This window comes from Canis lupus, chromosome 16, assembly GCF_003254725.2.
Source record: "Canis lupus dingo isolate Sandy chromosome 16, ASM325472v2, whole genome shotgun sequence".
Taxonomy (NCBI): domain Eukaryota; kingdom Metazoa; phylum Chordata; class Mammalia; order Carnivora; family Canidae; genus Canis; species Canis lupus.
The window spans coordinates 35044777-35063862 of NC_064258.1; the positions used below are offsets into that span (position 1 = coordinate 35044777).

The 19086-nt window shown below is 44.4% G+C and overlaps 1 long non-coding RNA gene and 1 pseudogene across 1 annotated transcript in view; one reads left to right on the top strand and one right to left on the bottom strand.

Annotated features, from left to right (window-relative positions):
- Nucleotides 1-1729: 1729 nt before the first annotated feature.
- Nucleotides 1730-3637, bottom strand: LOC112671297 (spermine synthase-like; annotated as a pseudogene).
- Nucleotides 3638-10719: 7082 nt separating this feature from the next.
- The window catches only part of LOC118350920 (uncharacterized), a 46033-nt gene continuing 37666 nt past the window's right edge, over nucleotides 10720-19086 (top strand). The window contains exon 1 of the long non-coding RNA XR_004805654.2: nucleotides 10720-11712. This is a non-coding gene — a long non-coding RNA (uncharacterized LOC118350920). The remainder of the gene's footprint in view (nucleotides 11713-19086) is intronic.

Here is a 19086-nt window from a genome sequence, read left to right on the forward strand (position 1 = left end):
GAAAAAATAGATAATTGGAGTTCATTAAATTGAAACCTTTTGTGTATCAAAGAACACTATTGACAGAATGGAAAGACAACCAAAAGAATGGAAGAAAATTTTTGCAAATAATATATCCAACAAAGATTAATATCTAGAATATACAAAGAACTCCTACAGCTCAACAACAACAAAAAAACCCTAATAATTCAAAAATGGGCAGAGGGCTTGAATAGATATTTCTCCAAAGAAGATACACAGTCAATTAACACATGAAAAGATACTAAATGCCATTAGTCATGAAGGAAACGCAAATCAAGATAATATTTTACACCCATTAGGATGGCTATTATCATAAAAAAAAATGGAAAATGACAAGTGTTTATAAGGATGTGGAGAAATTAGAGCCCTTGTTTATTGCTGGTGGGAATGTAAAATGGTGCAGCTACCATGGAAAACAGTCTAGTGGTTCCTCAAAATATTAAAAATAGAACTGTCAGATGATCCATCAATTCTATTCCTAGGCATATACCCCAAAAAGTTGAAAACGACTCAAACAGATACCTGTAAATTAGCATTATTCACATTAGCCAATAGGTAGAAGCAATGCAAGAGTCCATTAACAAATGAATAGGTAAACAAAATGTGGTGTATCTACAAAATGAGGAATAGTATTCAGCATTAAAAAGGAATAAAATTCTGACACATGCTATAACATGGCTGGACCTTGAATACATTATGCTAGTGAAGTAAGCCATACAGAAAAGGACAAATCTTGTATGATTCTACCTATAGGGATGCCTAAAAGAGGCAAATTCATAGAGATAGCAAGTAGAATATATTTACTAGGATCTGGCGTGACAGGGGAAGGAGAAGTTAATGTTTAATAGTTAGGGTTTCTGGGGGCACCTGGGTGGCTCAGTGGTTGAGCATCTGCAGTGATCCCAGGATCCTGGGACCGAGTCCCGCATCAGGCTCCACAAAGGGAGCCTGCTTCTCCCTCTGCCTATGTCTCGGCCTCTCTCTCTGTGTTTCTCACGAATAAATAAATAAAATCTTAAAAAAAAAAAAAAAAGAGTTAAGGTTTCTGGGTGCACCTGGCTAGCTCAGTAAGGAGAGCATGCAACTTTTGGTCTTAGGGTTGTGGGTTCAAGCACTGTGCTGGGTGTAAATGCTTAAAAATGAAATCTTAAAAAAAAAAAGAGGGAGGAGTGCCTGGGTGGTACAGTTGGTTAAATGTTGGACTCTTGGTTTCTGCTCAGGGCATGATCTCAGGGTTGTGAGATTGAGCCCCACGTTGGGTTCTGTGCTCAGCGCAGTCTGCTTTGGGGTTCTCTCATTTCTCCCTACCCTTCCGGCTCATGCTTTCTTTCTCTCTCTCTCTCTCTAAAATAATTTTTTTTTTTTTTAAAGAGGGTTTCTGTTTGGGATGATGAAAAAGTTCTGGAAATAGATATTGGTAATGGTTGTACAGCATTATGAATGGATTTAATGCCACTTAATTATATACTTAAACATGGTTAAAATGGTAAAGTTCATGTTATATATACAGATATTTTACCACAATAAAAAAATGTTAAAAAACAGCATTGTGTAAAATAATGCTAAGTTTAAAAATTAATATGTGTGGAGAAAAGATTGGGACAACTTAATGCGTCAAATTATTAATAATAATTTTCTCTGGAGGTGAGACTATAATAATTTTTATTTTGTTTTTTGCATTATTTCCCTACTGGACCTCAACAAGCTCTTTTTTTTTTCTCATTTATAATTTTAATCGAAGCATTGCTATTCATTTTTTCTTAACTCTTTCTTATAAGCACCAAATTTTAATATCTAGGTCAATTTTTTGGGAAAGAAACACCATCAAATAACTTCCCTCCAGAATAAAACAATGATGTTCATTCCTCCAAACAACCGAATTTGAAGTCTACTGAAACAAAACAAAAACGCCCCCCCCCCCCACACACACACAGAAAAGTAAAAAAAATCACATTTTAGGAGTTAGCGCATTTAGCAGCCTTCGCTGTGCTGTCTAATCATCCTTCAGCTGACTTTCAAAAAAATTAACACCCTAGCGCATCAAAATATACATTTTCCACTTGCTCTGCTTACATTAAAAATAATAATTAAAAAAAAGAAAACTTGAAGGAATTCACAATCAATTGCCTGACTCTTTTTTTTTTTTTTTTGCCTGACTCATTTCAATGTCATGTACAGCAAATGAAGGTCAGGAAGGCTATTTGCAGCACACATGATTAGGAGAGAATTGGTCTTCAAGGTTTAGCTTTCTTCCAAACAGTGTAAAATACCCACAATTCCAAGTATGGGGGAACACAGACGATCTCCTTTGAGAATTCAACAGGACAATACAGGCACCCAAGCTGTTCTTCATAGAGCGACAAGGCTTCCGTCAAATTCACACAGTTACCCTGTGTAAAATATTTCCCATCCTGTTTCAGTACTTTCATTGAGAGGTCAAGAATCAGTCTGAGAAACTCCCATGTGGAATCTTCTTCTGGAGACGTGGAGATGGGAACAGCTGTCAAATCATTAATCACGTAATCAAACTCTCTCCCTTCTTTGGGCGTACCTCTTCAGTACTGGGATACAGTCTTCTATTAGAACCTTCTATTAGAACCTGATAGGTGCCTGGGTGGCTCAGTTGCTTAAGCGTCTGCCTTTGGCTCAGGTCATGATCCCAGGGTCCTGGGATCGAGCCCTGCATCGGGCTCCCTGCTCTGGGGGGTAGCCTGCTTCTCTCTCCTCTGCCTCTGCTTGCTTGCTCACTCTGTCAAATAAATAAATAAAATCTTAAAAAAAAAAAATAACCTGATAGCAGTCTCCTTTAAGATTGTCTAAGACGTCGCCACATGTTTTCCGCATGTATTTCTTACATCCATCAATCACCCTTTGGTCGATCTCTACCATAGTGACCATCTTTGCTTTCAGTTTGACTGTTTCACATAATATGCCCCCATCTCCACCCCCAAGAATCAGTACATCTTTGCCACCGTAGTCTTCTTTTCCACTGCCCATGATGGCCTGGGTATATGCCAAATCACTCTCCGCCAGATTAACATCCCCACTAAGGATGAGAATATTTCCAAACTGCTTCGAGTGTAGAATTTTAATGTTCTGATAAGGTGAATCTTCATCATACACCACTTCATCTATGTCATACTCAACCAGGCGACCATCAGCAGTGGGCCAGATCTGTCCACCGCCCCTCCTCCAACTATGGGTGGTAATTGCTTCACCAGCCCAGTACTGTCCTGACTCAATTCTTTCATTCTTTCTTCTACTTTGTTCAAAAGACTGTCAACTTCTTGGCCTTGCGAATCACCATCATAACTCTGAAGATCCAGCAACACCAATCCATGTGGGTAAATTCTCAAATTGGCAAAGCTGCCATTTTTGCTTATGTAGGTCGCTAGATAACCATGGTCTTGCCGGTGTGCACCGACTCCGTCGTCCCTTGCTCCTGGAAAATGGACCGGAGGCCTTTTAGAATGGTCTCGCCCTCAGCTCTGGTGCTGAGGTCGAAGTCGAGGTGCTGTGCCCTGCTGCTGCCATAGCGAGGCGAGGCCCTGGGCCATGCCTGGAGCAGGCGGCCGCGGGGAGTGCGGCACCTCAACAAGCCCTTACAGCTTGTTGGTCACAATTTTTAAAATTATGAAACAGTCCCTGTATCCAAAAGAATATATTATATACGTGAATGTATACAGATTAATTTTAAAATAAGATAATTAAAATATGAGATAATATAATTTCACTTATTGCTATGATGGAACCAGAGTTCAGATTTGCCATCCTACCTTAACCACTTAAAACCATGGGAGAAGATATATGGAAAAAAACAAACCAGTTTTTGGGCATTGGAATACAGTGCCTTGACAGTGATCTTGGAGAGAATGCAAAGGAATGAGATGAGCCCTAAAATGGCCCTCCTTATGATCTGGAGAGAATTTTCAGGCCATAGCATAGGGAGAAGTAACCTAAATCTAACCTGAGCTGAAGAAACAGAATTGAGAATTTGAGGAGGCCAAGGCAGCTGGAATTTGCAGGGTGGAGGACTGCAGAGGACAGAGTTGCCTAGAGAGGGCGCTCTAGAACCTGTCAAAGGTTCTTTTGGATTTCTGCTGTACGCTGATCATGGGAGGATAACACTTGTCAATAATCACAGAGTAGATTTCAGAACAAAGGCTGTTATCAAAGATAAAGTATATTTATAATAGCAATGGAGTCAATTCAACAAGAGCATATTATAATCCCAACCATTTGTGCACCTATGGATATTTAAGTTTTTTCCAATATCCTTATATTATAAATATGGAGGGTACAGATTTTTTCAGATGACAAAATTCACGTGTGCAATAAAAGGCAATTTTTTTTAATGGGTGAATTTTGCGTCTCTCTTGAGTCTCCATTCTCTGTGATTTCAAGAAACAGAACAATCAAATCTAGATGTTTTCAGTCATTTCAGGTTTACACTTGGCCACTTTATATTTTCTTTCACCCTCAATCTCTACAGAGATGTTTCAAGTTCTAGGGGTTGATGTGGTGGCGGCACCTGGTCCTACATCATCATCATGGGTCCACCCAGGTCACTGCTGAGGAGTAGCAATTCTCATCTGGTCTTGTTATCAGCATCTGCTGTCCTGGCATGCACCTCTGATGTCCATGTCTTAACGATGGTCTCTGGTGGTGGTTCACACACCCTACAACCTTATAATCATGCCTACAGGCTACTGGTGCTGGAGAAAAATGGAAAGTTTACCTTAGGCTGTTTCTGCCTAAGCAGACTCCATTGGCTCCTGGGGTTCCAGTAGAAAGCAGGGCATAAAATCCATCTACTCTTCGATTCCCATAATATATATGTTGTCATGTGAGTAAGAAAGAAGCAATAGGGTACAAAGACCAAGTTAAGAGGTGAGCAGCTTCTTATTCTCTTGGGGACTCTTCAATTCTCTTCTCCCAGCCTAGGAAATCCTTGGCTTCCCAGGGGACAATATAGTCCAATTCTCTATCTGCTCTCTTTTCAGTCAATTGTTAATGGCATGAATTGTAGCTTCTTTCATAGTTTCATTTTGATACTTAAAAGCCAAGTTTTGAAACTAAAAACTCCTTTATGTCTCAGAATGTCCATGAAAAATTTGAGTTTCTATTCTTTCCATGCACCTCAGGGGTAGATCACTGATTTAGTTTTCTTAGTGGCTTAGATCAATACATATTTATTTTCTTATAGTTCTGGAGATCAGGTATCCAATGCAGGTCTCACTGGGCTAAAGGCAAGGGGTTGGCAGGGGTGTGTTTCTTCTAGAGGCTCTAGGTGATGACTTGTTTCTTACTGTGGCAGCTTCTAGAGCACCCCACATTCACTGGCTTGTGGTCCCTTCCTCTTCTCTAAAGCCAGCAGCACAGAGCCGCGTCCTGCTCATGCTGCCATCTCTCTGGTTCTTTCTTCTGGCTCCCTCTCTCACTTATAAGGATCTTTGTAATTACACTGGGCCCAGCAGGACAATATCATCTCAAGTTCAATTCATTAGAAAACTCAATTCCATATGCAACTTCACTTCCCCTTTGCTATGTTACCTAATATGTTCACAGTTCAGGAACTAGGGCATGGACATCTATGAGGGGGGGCATTATTCTGCTCACCACAGTCAGGCCTACCTTCAGCCATTTAGCACAGTCCCTTCTGCTGGCTATAGTCTTTGGTGTATAGTTACAGGCGTACAGCCTAATCCTGGTGTACAGTCATTGGTATAGTCACAGGTGTACAGCCTAATCCAGTCCAATCAGAGTGAATGTCAACTCTAGCCAGGAACGCTGGGACAGGACTCTCTCTCTCCTTCTAGACCTGTCCTGCCCAGTATAGTAGCCAGTAGCTAATTAGGCAATTGAGCACTTGAAATGCAAGCAGTGTGACTGGGATGTTCTGTAATGTAAAATATGCCCTGAGTATTAAAGACAGTACAAAAGAAAACATGTAAAATATGTTATCAATAATTTTTAAGTGATTTTATATTGTATGTATTGGGTTAAATAGAACATATTACTGGAATTAATTTCACTCTTCTTGCTCTTTAAATTTTTACAAGATTTTATTTATTTGAGAGAGAGAGTTAGTGAGAGACAGCGTGAATGTGAGCATGGGAGAAGCAGAAGGAGAGGGGCAAGCAGATTGCACACTGAGCACAGAGTCTGAGGGACTCAGTTCCAAGACCACAAGATCATGACCTAAACTGCAAACAAGAGTCAAATGCTCAGGGCACTTGCATGACTCAGTGGGTTAAGTGCCTGCCTTCAGCTCAGGTTGTGATCCTGGGGTCCTGGGATTGAACCCCATGTCGGGCTCCCTGCTCAGGGGGAGTCTGCTTCTCCTTCTCCCTGCCTTCTGTTTGTGTTCACTCTCACTACCTCTCCCTCTTTCTCAAACAAATAAAATCTTTAAAAAAATAAAGAGTTGGACACTTAACTGAGTCACCCAGAAGCACCTCTTCTTGATTTAAAAATTTTTAAAAATATTTTCAAAAATATTTTCTTTTTTTTTCAAAAATATTTTCAAAAAATTTTATTTATTTTTCATGAGAGACAGAGAGAGAGAGAGAGAGAGAGAACGAGGCAGAGGGAGAAGCAGGCTCCATGCAGGGAGCCCGATGTGGGACTCAATCCTGGGGCCCCAGGATTATACCCTGGGCTGAAGGCAGACGCTTAACTGCTGAGCCACCCAGGCATCCCACTTCTTGATTTTTTTAAAGCATAACTACCAGGCAGCCCCGGTGGCCCAGCGGTTTAGCACCGCCTTCAACCTGGGGTGTGATCCTGGAGACCCAGGATTGAGTCCTGCATCGGGCTCCCTGCATGGAGCCTGCTTCTCTCTCTGTGAGTCTGTCATGAATAAATAAATAGAATCTTTACCAAAAAAAAAAAAAAAGTGTGACTACCAGAAAGTTTTAAATCACACCTATGGCTTGCATTATATTTCTATTGGACTGTATAGTACTGTTCTAGATGGTGTAGGGAATAGAAGTGAAGCTTGGGGCTACTGTAGCAATTTTCATCAGTATGTGAGCAGTCAGCTTGGGATGAAGCCACTACTGAAGAAGACAGAGCAGAAAGAGAAAGAAATTGGCTACTTGATAACATCATGGGGCATCCAACCTGGAACCATCCAACCATAATCTTTCCATTCTAATGTTCTCCCAGACTTTGTACCCCCTCCTCTTCAGCCCTACAAGTCAACACTTCCCCTTCCACTCACAGATTGCCTGTGCTAATGTTTATTCTTCCTAACTTAAGCCAAATTCTATTCTGGAATGTGTAACTCAAATTAAGTCAAAAAGTACAACAATCATTACATCATCCAGTGAGCAGCGTCCAGAATGTGTTTGCTTGCAAGACAGAGCAGAGGGAAGGGTGACTTCCCACTTCCTTCTTCTGGCACCTTCTTGATTTCACAGTCCCTCCGTTCATCTTCAAGACTTTGGAGGATTTGATCTCTCTCCTCAACTGCCACTGCCAACTCATTCTCACAGCACAGCTCCTTTGAGATGAAGCTCTGTGGCTTCCCTTGTAGTTCTGCATTTCCTGACTCTTTTGACCCTTTCAGCTTTGGTCTGTTGCAACTTCTGCTGTGTAGAATTGTTTTCCATGCTCAGAGCCTGGACAAGTTCACAGTCAGTTCCAGCAGCTCAAACTGCTCTGTGAGCCTCCTTCCATTCCAAAGGCCTTAAAGCTGGGTCTGCCTGCACCTAAGCAAAGTTTAGGATGCCTTAGAAAACGGTAGATCGTTTTTCAAAATCAGAATAAGACTTTGCCAATGATAATACAGAAATCTCATAGGCATAAGATGAGAATCTCACAAGTACAGACAGAACTGAAAAGGCTGAAAGCAAAGGTCCACTGGAGCAGTCATGTGCTCTTGTTTATAAAATAGTCTGTGCCTGGCAAGCTTTGTGTCCCCAAACATAATGCAAAATTTTCTGTGCCTCTAATGTTGTATTGTGCAGCAGACTAACATTGCCCCAGTTTGACTTTTTATCTAGGGGTTTTTTTTTTTTTTTAAAGATTTATTTATTTATTTGTGTGTGAGAGAGAGAGAGAGAGTATGCGTGAGTGTAGGGGAGGAGCAGAGGGAGAGGGAGAAAGAATCTCAAGCTGACTCTGTACTTAGTGTGGAGCCAGATGCAGGGCTTAATCTCACAACCCTGAGATCACAACCTGAGCTGAAACTGAGAATTGGATGCTTAATGGACTGTGCCACCCAGGTGCACCTCTAGGGTGGCTTTTTTTTATGGGAGTGGGGGCAGGTAGGAATCACAGATCTAAAATAAGGATATTCTAGGTTATTTTTCTATTTAATTACATGTTATTTTTTTACTAAGAACTTTAAATTGCTTTTTAACAATTCAAAGGTCATTTCATTTATGAATAAATTTAAGATTAAAGTTATTCAAAGACTTCATAAAGACTCTATATTACGTAACCAGAGATTGTATTAGAAGTTAGAAATGAGATTTTGCCAGTGTTTGATTGTATTATGGCCAGAGGCACAGGACTTGATCCGTGTGGCCCACACCTCCAAGGGGTTTATATGCTGGGAAGAATAGTCAAATGGGAAACAAAGCATGACTTGGTAACATTTGGCCAAGTCCTCCACACTCCCAAGTGTGGGTCTTGTTGTTGGACATGGGTTGGAGAATGTGGCTTAGGCCAGGAAGACATAGCAGAACTTTCTCTTCTCTGCCCTCTGGCATCCAAGATGCCATCTGGAGAGCAGCCTCAAGCTAACAGACCCACCCAATTGCAAGGAGAGAGTAACAAGAACAGAGAGACTCAGCCATGCTTGACCACGCACCCACTTTGATCCTTTCTTCTGCTTATTATCTCAGGATGGAGAAGGCAGAAAGGGCCTAAAGTTTCCTGAAAGATGAAGCCACTACAGAGGGTGCTCACCACAGGGGAGCAGAACGTGAGGGGGAAGCCAGGATGCTGCTGATGGTTAAGGTATACATGACAACTTCTAAAGTGCTTCACAATAAAACAGCGTTTTCCCCTCCCTTTGCATAAAGCAGAGCTGGGGAGGGGTACATAGAGGAGCAGAAATACGAGTTTCCCCTCTTAAGAGCAATACCTAGCGTAGGATCTCATACCTAGTAGCAAGCAAGCAGCTCTGCCACTTGTTTGCTGCAATGGAGTGAGCATCTTTATTCTTATTTATTATGGACTCACCAACTTGTACCTTCATGTAATGCTTTACTGAGCCTTTGTAATTTTTAAACTATAATATCTAGCTCCTCCCTTCAAAGCGCTTGTAATCTAATTGAGACAATACATAAGCACAAAAAAATTGTATCCATAAAGATGGACTTAAATGCTGAAAATAATAATAAAGGACACAAAGCAGTCAATGGTTAATTGCCCTGTGAGTTATAAGGACGATTCTTTACACACCAGGTTAAGGTATTTGAACTTCATTTATAAGCAATGGGAAGCCATTCAAGGCTTCTAAGCAGAGTATCAACAAGATCAAAGTGGAGTTAAAACCTAGTTTTTGGAACCTAATGCTCAGAAGTAATGACTTCGTAATTTTTCCTTCTCTAGTTTTAAAAGTATTTTATTTATTTATTTGAGAGAGAGACAGAGAGCGCATGAGTGGGCAGAGGGGCAGAGGGACAAGCAGGCTTCCTACTGAGCAGGGAGCCTGACATGGGGCTTAGTCCCAGGACCTTGAGATCATGACCTGAGCTGAAATCAGATGCTTAACCGATTGAACCACCCAGGCTCCCCTACTATTTTTTTTTAATATTTTATTTATTTTGAAAGTGAGAGAGCGAGAGAGCGAGCGCATATGCAAGTTGAGGGAGGGGCAGAGGGAGAGAGAGAGAATCCCAAGCCAACTCCATGTGGAGCACAGAGTCTGACGCCGGGCTCAGCCCCACAACCTCCAGACCACGACCTAAGCCAAAATCAAGAGTAGGACCCAACCAACTGAGCCACCCAGGCACCCTGCCTTCTCTATTTTACAAACATTCTACAGTCGCTTAATCTTTATAATTCAAAACTATAATCAAGCCTTTTCTTACTGAAAAGCAGAAGTAATTTTCTTCCTGGTCTTTTTATGCTGTTTCCTCCTCCAGAGCTTTCTAGGTTTTAGACATTTGTTTTTGATTTGCAGTAAGTTGAGGTGTCAAACTGACTTCCTGTCCCTCTTGCGATTCAGAGTGTGGGCGTCCCCTTACCATAGACATAATATCTCCACTGCACTTGGCTAGGGATTCCTTTGCCATAAGAGATCCTGAGTTGCTCCTCCAAACACCTAAATAGAAAACTTTGTTTTTATTCCTCCATAATCTCATCAAAGGAAAAGAGTAGATGTTTTTAATTCAGTTCATTTAATTCAGTTCATTTCCTTCCGCCCCAAAAACATAGAGAGGACTCATTGGCTTCTTACTGGACTCCTTTCCCAGCATGCAGCATAAGGTCCCCTCCTAGATGCTGTGCTTGGTGCCTTTCTACCCAGCTCAGCCTCATTCTTTTTATCCCCCTGCGCTAATAGGAAAACAGCCTCACAGACACACCCCAGAAATGTTTTTTTTTTTTAAGATTTTATTTATTTATTCATGAGAGACACAGAAAGAGAGAGAGAGAGGCAGAGACACAGGCAGAGGGAGAAGCAGGCTCCATGCAGGGAGCCCCACGTGGGACTCGATCCTAGGACTCCAGGATCACACCTTGGGCTGAAGGCAGACGCCCAACCGCGGAGCCACCCAGGCGTCCCCCCGAAATAATGTTTTGCCAGCTCTCTGCACTTAGTGAGCCCAGTCGGGCTGACACATAAAATGACACCATCACACCCTCGGTGGCTCAGTGATACACTCATTCCCTCTCCCTATGCTCCCTGACCCTGTTTCCGCCTTCTAGCAACCGGGACCCCCAAATGATTCTGGGCTTTTCTGTGAGAATCAGGCGGCTGCATTCCCTTCTTCACCCCCTTTCACGTGGCCCCACCTCGGGCATCCAGTTTTCTGTTGTTTGGCCACCGCTTTGCAAAGGACAGAAGATGGGGCAGGCTGGTTTCTACAGAAAACTCATCTGTTCTCCCATCTGTCTCCCTCCCAGCTGACAAGCACCTTTCTCCAGCTGACCTTGAGCCGGTGTTCCTAAACAGTAGGAGTTTTAGGGTCTGGGAGGCCCCAAGGAAAAAGTATGAAATGGAATGTTAAGGAGGACTTCTCCTGCCAGACTAGAAGTGGAGCTAAAGGCTGAAAGCTGAGGACGTGTGTGTGCTGACACTGAGAGGTCCTCCCAATAGCTGCCCCCACCCCCCAGGGCTGACCAAGAAGGGGAAGAACTGGCTCTGCTCCCATCACCGTCCCACCAGAAGACTGGGCAGGGGTTCAGGCTTCCTAATGAACGGGGATTGTCTCCCGCCCTCCAAAGGAAGCAGGTGCTTCTGTTCTGTGAGCCCAAAGGAACAGGGGTGCCTCCCACAGCCTCACTCACAGGCAGGCCCCGCTTTGGGTGTCTTTCTTTTTTTTTCTATAAGATTTATGTATTTATAAGAGAGAGAGCGAGAGAGCAGGAGAGCACGAGCCTGGGGGAGGGGCAGAGGGAGAAGCCGACTCCCCCCTGAGCAGGGAGCCTGATGCGCGCTGGATCCAGGCATCCTGAGATCCTGACCTGAGCTGAAGGCAGATGCTTACCCGGCCGAGCACCGGTGCTGGGGTGAGCTTCTGTCACAAGGGACGTGCGAAGAAAGGCTGGGCTCGGGGCATGGGCAGGCGCCGCGGCGGCCTGGACGCGCGGCTTTGCACGGTCAGCCCGGCGGAGCTGCCCACGTCCCCACCACGGCCCCCGTCCCGGGTTTCTCGGCGGGCTCGGCCACGCCAGGGAGCTCGGAGGGTGCCGGCGAGGGCGTCCGGCGGGCGCGCGCACGGCTGCGGTAGGGACGCGGGGAGGGACGCGGGGAGGGACGCGGGGAGGGCGCCGACTGGCCAGGCCCGGCTCCCGCGGGCTCGCGCCTCGGCTCTGCCGCGTCCTGGGCCGAGGCCCCGTGCGAGCGCGGCGCCCCGCCCGGCAACGGCCCCGCCTGCAGGGGGCGCCCCTCGGCGGCCGCCGCGGAGTCAGCGGCGCGGAGACCCGGCCGGGTGAGCTGCCTGATTCCCGAGCTTTCCCCAAAGCCAGTCCTGAGACCTCTAAACTGCGGGGGGACACTGGGGCGCCTTGGGCGGCCCCGCCCGTAAGCGGCTGAGTCTCGATCTCAGCTCAGGTCGTGAGTTCAAGCTCCGCGTCGAGCTCCACACTGGGTATGGGGCCTGCTTTAAAAAGGTATAATTAATAAGGGCAGCCCGGGTGGCCCCGCGGTGTAGCGCCACCTGCAGCCCGGGCCTGATCCTGGAGACCCGGCATCGAGTCCCACGTCGGGCTCCCTGCAGGGAGCCTGCTTCTCCCTCTGCCTGTGTCTCTGCCTCTCTCTCTCTCTCATGAATAAATAAATAAAATCTTTTTTAAAAATTATAATAAGTAAATAAATAAATAAAATGGAGAAGCTGAGCACAGGTTGGGAAGTCAGGTAAGTATTCCAATTTCATCTTTTCAACCAACTTGCAATTTTAGTCATGCCACTTAACGCTCCAAATCTCACTTTTATCCCCTAGTTAACTAAAGGGGGTTTAGGGGATCCCTGGGTGGCGCAGTGGTTTGGCGCCTGCCTTTGGCCCAGGGCGCGATCCTGGAGACCCGGGATCGAATCCCACGTCAGGCTCCCTGCATGGAACCTGCTTCTCCCTCTGCCTGTGTTTCTGCCCCTCTCTCTCTCTCTCTCTCTGTGACTATCATGAATAAATAAATAAAATCTTAAAAAAAAAATAAAGGGGGTTTAGAGTAGGTGGTCTCTAAAGCTGTGCCCAGATTTGAACATATAAGTGAATACATGATATTAAAGTTTATTTGTGGGGCGCCTGGGGGTGGGGCTCAGTCGGTTAAACATCTGCCTTCAGCTCAGGTCATGATCCCAGGGTCCTGGATGGAGCCCGGCATCCGGACCCCTGCTCAGTGGAGAGCCTGCTTCTCCCACTCCTCCCCACTCGTGCTCTCTCTCACTATTTCTGTCGCTATTTCTGTCTCTCTCCCTCTCAAATTAATAAATAAAATCTTTTTAAAAATAAAGTTTATTTTTAAGCGTTTCTGAACTGTTTAAAAGTAGTTATGAAGGGGCGCCTGGGTGGCTCAGTCAGTTGGGTGTCTGCCTTCAGCACATGTCATGATCTCAGAGTCCTGGAGTTGAGTCTCACATCAGGCTCCCTGCTCAGTGGGGAGCCTGCTTCTCCCTCTCCTCTCTGCTCATGCTCTCTTTTGCTACCTCTGTCTCTCACTCTCAATAAATAAAATCTTTAAAAACAATACGTTTTATTTTTAAGAGTTTCTGAACCCCTTAAAAGCAGTTGTGAAAATTAAATTGTAACAGAACTATTACTGACTGGTTAATTCCAAATTTTATGTCGATCTTTCTGCTACTCAGTTATGGTAAACACTTTCTGGGGGCACATGCAAACTGACAATTCCTCGTTCTTTAGGAACTGCCCCTGGTGCACTAAGGTAAGTCCTGGCAGCCACATTACTGTTATATGAACACCCCCTCCCCTTGGCTATTGCTAACTAGACTAGAAGTGAACATCTGACCCAAGATGGGCCCAGATACTCTCTCCTGGGAATTGAGAGTTGGGACCAGGAAACCAGAGTGGCCATTTTCCCACATTCCTCCATGAAGTCCAGAGAGGTGGGGAAAACGTGTCTGAGTCGAGAAAGACAGAGAGGCACATGCCCACAGAGAAGCAAAGATGAGAGCTATCGGGAAAGAGTCCTGTTGGTTTCTGGTCCTAAACTGGCTGCATTCCTGCCCTGGGTTCCTTGAGACAAACTATGATTTTATTTTTTCTTTCAGGTTCATCTTTACTATCTATGCCTGAAGAACTTTAGTTGATAAACCAGTAGGAAAGATCTATTTTTCTTTCTTTCTTTCTTTCTTTCTTTCTTTCTTTCTTTCTTTCTTTCTTTCTTTCTTCTTCTTTCTTTCTTTCTTTCTTTCTTTCTTCTTTCTTTCTTTCTTTCTTTCTTTCTTTCTTTCTTTCTTCTTTCTTTCTTTCTTTCTTTTAATTATTTACTTAATTATTTATTTTAATTATTATTAATTAATTTATATATTAATGATCCCAGGGTCATGATCCCAGGGTCCTGGATGGAGCCCGGCATCCAGATCCCTGCTCTAATTTATATATTAATTATTATTAATTAATTTATAATTTAATTAATTATTCTTCTTATTTATTTATTCATGAGCGACACAGAGGGAGAGGCAGAAGCAGGCTCCCTGCAGGGATCCCAACGTGGGACTTGATCCCAGGTCTCCAGGATCAGGCCCTGGGCTTAAGGCAGCGCTGAACTGTGGAGCCCCCCGGGCGGCCCAATATCTATTTTTCTTAATAAAAATTAGTTAACAACTGCATATTCTTTTAAAAAAAAAGATTTATTTATTTTAGAGAGAGAGAGTGTGTGCACAAGATGGGGAGGGGGAGGGGGAGAGGCAGAGGGAGAGAGACGCAGACTCCCCACTGAGCACAAGCCCCATCGATGCAGGGCTGGATCCTCAGGACCCTGAGATCATGAACTGAGCCGCAGCCAAGAGTGGGACGCCTAACCGACTGAGCCACCCAGACTCCTTGTTCATTGATTCTTTAGCATTAGGCTTTTTCATCCAAAGCAGAAACTTTTGTTTTGAATAATGGCACAGCTCTGTTAGAAAATGGATAGTTTTGAACGGCTAATGATATTTGATGGCAACAGTAAAAACGACTTCCTTAGCATCAGTCTTTCCATGGCAAATAAGCTTTAGCTCTCTGACTGAACATTCACATACAAAGACGTAACTGATCATTAATTGTCTCACACCGGAGCACTGGGCTTGGCACATAAAGGTAGCATTCAAGGCGCATTACTATCTCTGTGTGCCTGTGGATAAGTGTATAAAAGCTCTGGCCCTCAGATACCCCGTCTGTTACATAGAAACCATTCCTTCCAGACAATGTTGTTGTGACATTTGAATGAGCTGCTACTGGCCAAAGTGCTCTATAAATCATAAAGCTCTTACAAATGTGAATTCTGAACACTGAATCTTTGAACGGCTATGCTGAATATAGTAGAAAACACAAGGAAGAGAAGGAAGAAAAGGAAATACTGTCAGACAATGGGCTTTCAAGTGGAGTGCCAAAACCTCGATGGAAAATCCCCTTCTCCACCCAGTTCATCTAAATTCAGAATGACTGGAATAACAGAAGTAAACTCCTTCTTCACATTGACACCAAGGTAGAGATGTAATCTTGCTCTTCCCTACAGTCCAATCGTGCAAACGGGGGCGTAAACAGAAATTCCAGCATGCGGACCAAAAACATGTTTCTATGGTTTTAGCTCAAGGATATGTGGCACATCATCTATATATACAAACACTTCTGTGGATGTGCATAACACCCTATATATGGTATACACATATTTACGTAGACTATGAGGATGCCAGAGTAAAGGCTGAGTGGGATATCCCTGGGAACTCAGGCACGTTCAGGCATGTCTGAAGAGACACGATGGGAGACCACCCAGGATCTCTTTACGTGAGGACCTGAGATGGCGCACACAAGGGTCAGTGATGGGACATGGTGGACAGAGAATAGATCCCCAAGAGTAAGATCAGAAGCCTTCAGGAATCAGAAATTCGTTAAGCCCTCCTTGCCCCAGACAGGTGTGTCTGAGAGGAAGAGGGGAGCCTGGTGGCCCTGGAACTGCAGTTTAGGGAACAAGGGAGAGCCAATGCCCTACAGTGTCACCCAGATGTCCTCCGTAGCTCTCTCTTGTGACCAAGAGGACAGCTATATCCCTAGAGTCTCTGTGGGCCAAGTAAGAGTATAAGAAAATACTGGTGGAGGTCACTTCCTCCTCACCTCCATATGGTGCCCATTTATGAAGAGCCAATAAGGTGGGACGCCTGGCTGGCTCAGCCAGAAGAGGATGTAGCTCTTGATCTTAGGGTTGTGATTTCAAGCCCCATGTTGGGTGTAGAGATTACTTAAATAAAACTTTAAAAAAATAAATAAAAGGGGATCCCTGGGTGGCGCAGCGGTTTGGCGCCTGCCTTTGGCCCAGGGCGCGATCCTGGAGACCCGGGATCGAATCCCACGTCAGGCTCCCGGTGCATGGAGCCTGCTTCTCCCTCTGCCTGTGTCTCTGCCTCTCTCTCTCTGTGACTATCATAAATAAATAAAAAAATTAAAAAAAATAAATAAAAGCCAATAATAATGTCCATGGAAATAAGAGACAATTGGGGTGGCACCTACCCATGGCGATGTGGCCTGCTGACCCCTCCAGCTCACATCCACCTACCTCTTCTCAACTCTGTGTATCTGGCCTGTGCCCATTGCCACTTCCTCCCTACCCGAAGGTGAAGCTGCTTGGACCCTCTCAAAAACCCTGCAGAAGGTTCCATTCACTGTGTCACAGCCTCCTAGTGTACTGTGACCCCTCACCAGGGCAATGTGGTCTTCACAGGGCAGAAAGAGCGATCCTTTAGCGCATAAGTCAGGTCACTTCTCTGCTTAAAACTCTCTAATGTCTTCCTGTCACATTCAGAGGAGAGTCCCTGCTGTCCCCTGTCCTCATCTCCTTCTACTTCTCCTACCTTCAGAGGGCAGCCAGGTTCTGTGGGGCCTGGATGGAGGGCTTTTTAAGAGATATCATACAAAATTATGTATGAGCACGAGTATTCAATCATGATGTGAAAACAAATCACAACAGATTAAAAAATCTTCCCAACTCCATTTCCCCTTAGCTGGATCCCCAAAATGCTGAATGTCAAGTGTCCAACACGGCCCCGCTTTGCAGGGCGAACATGTTGGAGAGGACAAAGGGCTGGAGGAGATAGCAGTCCTAATCAACTACAGTTGAAATTACTTATATATGTAAATTTTACAAAATGTGTGACCATGTGAACACACTGCTAGGCTTCTCTCAAGCAACCTCTGCCTGGGCCCTTTCCTGATCTGGCCGTGTTGGCTTCCTTTGTATGGAATCACCAAGGCTCAGCCTTCTGAAGACTTTGTCCTTGCCGTTGGCTCAGCCTGAGATCTCTGAATGGTTTCCTTGCTCATTTACATCAGGTCTCTACTCAAATGCCATGTGTCAGCGAGTCCTTCACAGATGTTCTATATGAAAAATCACCTCAAATCCATTTTCTATCCTTCTTGGCTTCCTTTATTCTTCTCCTTGCACACATCACCTCCAGATACGATATCTAGTTGTTTGCTGGCTGTCTCCTCCAACTAGAATGTGAGAACACAGACTCTGTTTACTACTTTATCCCCAGCACTCATCAGAGTGCCTGGCATAGTAGATGATCAGCAAATCCTTGTTGACTCAGTAAATTTTTTAAAAAGATTTTATTGTTTTAAGCAATGTCTATGCCCAGTATGGGGCTCGAACTCACAACCCTGAGATCAAGAATCACATGCTCTACTGACTGAGCCAGCCAGGCGCCTCTGAATCAGTAAATATTTTAATAATTACAAGAATTACGTTGCAAGTACTTGTTGACAGGCCTCTTTTAGCTGGTATGATTCTTGAGAGCAGGGGACTTATCATCCCTCCATTTATTTATTCAACAAAGGTTTCTGAGCACTCTATGTGTATTATTAGTCTGCTAGAGCTGCCATAACAAAATATCACAGACAAGGCAGCTTAAACAACAGAAATTTATTTTCTCACTGTTCTGAAGTCTGGAATTCCAAGATCAACATGCTGTGAGGGTTAGTTTCTGGTGAGAGTTCTTTCCAGCTTGCAAATGGTGCCTTCTCACTGTGCACTCACATGGCTTTTCCTCTGTGTGTACTTATGGAAGAGATCTCTGTCTCCCCCTGTGTCTCTTTCTCTCTCTCTTTTTAAAGTTTTTACTTTATGTAGGCTCCATGTGTGGCATGGAGCCTGACGCGGGGCTTGAACTCATGACCCTGAAATCAAGACCTCAGCTGAGATCAAGAGCTGGACACTTAACTGACTGAGCCACCCAGGCGCCCATCTTTCTCTTATAGAGATACCAATCCCATCAGATCAGAGCCCCACCATCATGATTCATTTATGACTCAACCTTAGTTATCTCCCTAGAGGCCCTATCTCCAAATACAGTCACACTGGCGGTCAGGACTTCAACATGAATTTTGAGGGGACACAATTTAGTCTGTAACACCATGTCAGGCACTGGGGGTGCAATGTGACCAAACCAGTCGTGACTCCGCCCACCCCCTCGCTCCCCCCCCTATGGAATCTGTAGCACGTACTACAAAAAGTAAAATCTGGTAAAAATGCTCAAGATGAGGGTGTGCTGAAGGCTGAGTCAGAAAGGACTATAGAGGGATGCCTGGCTCAATCAATTGAGCAGCATCTGACTCTTGGCTTCAGCTCAGGTCATGATCTCAGGGTCGTGAGATCAAGCCCTGTGTTGGGCTGGAGATTCTCTCCCCCACCCCCATCCTCCCTCCTTCCCTTGGCTCTCTCATTCTCTCTTTCTCTAAGTAAATGAATAAATAAAATCTTAAAAAAAAAAAAAAGAAAAGAAAGGACTATAGGAAGCAGGAAATACTGATCACAGTAATAATAGCAACACTATTTCATACTTCTATGTGCCAAGCATCATTACAAACAAGAAACAAAAGGTAATTACTATCATCTTCACTTTACAGCTGAGTTACAGAGAGGATGCACATCTTGCCAAGTTCACACAACCAGGACATGGCAGAGATAGGATTCAAACCCAGGCAGCCTGCTCCCAGAGCTACTGTGTTAATGGAAGCTTTGAGAAATGCCCCATAACCCCTCACCTTACAGAGGAAGACCACAAGACAATAACAACTATGTGGCAAGCTGATGTCAGTATTAGTGACAACATATGTAAAATTACGGACTGTAACACTGACCACTCCCGGTGAGTCAGGACCACTGGTTATCATGGCATTTATGCCTTTGGGTTGTCTCCTCCCACACTGACTCTAGGCTTGGCCTACTTTT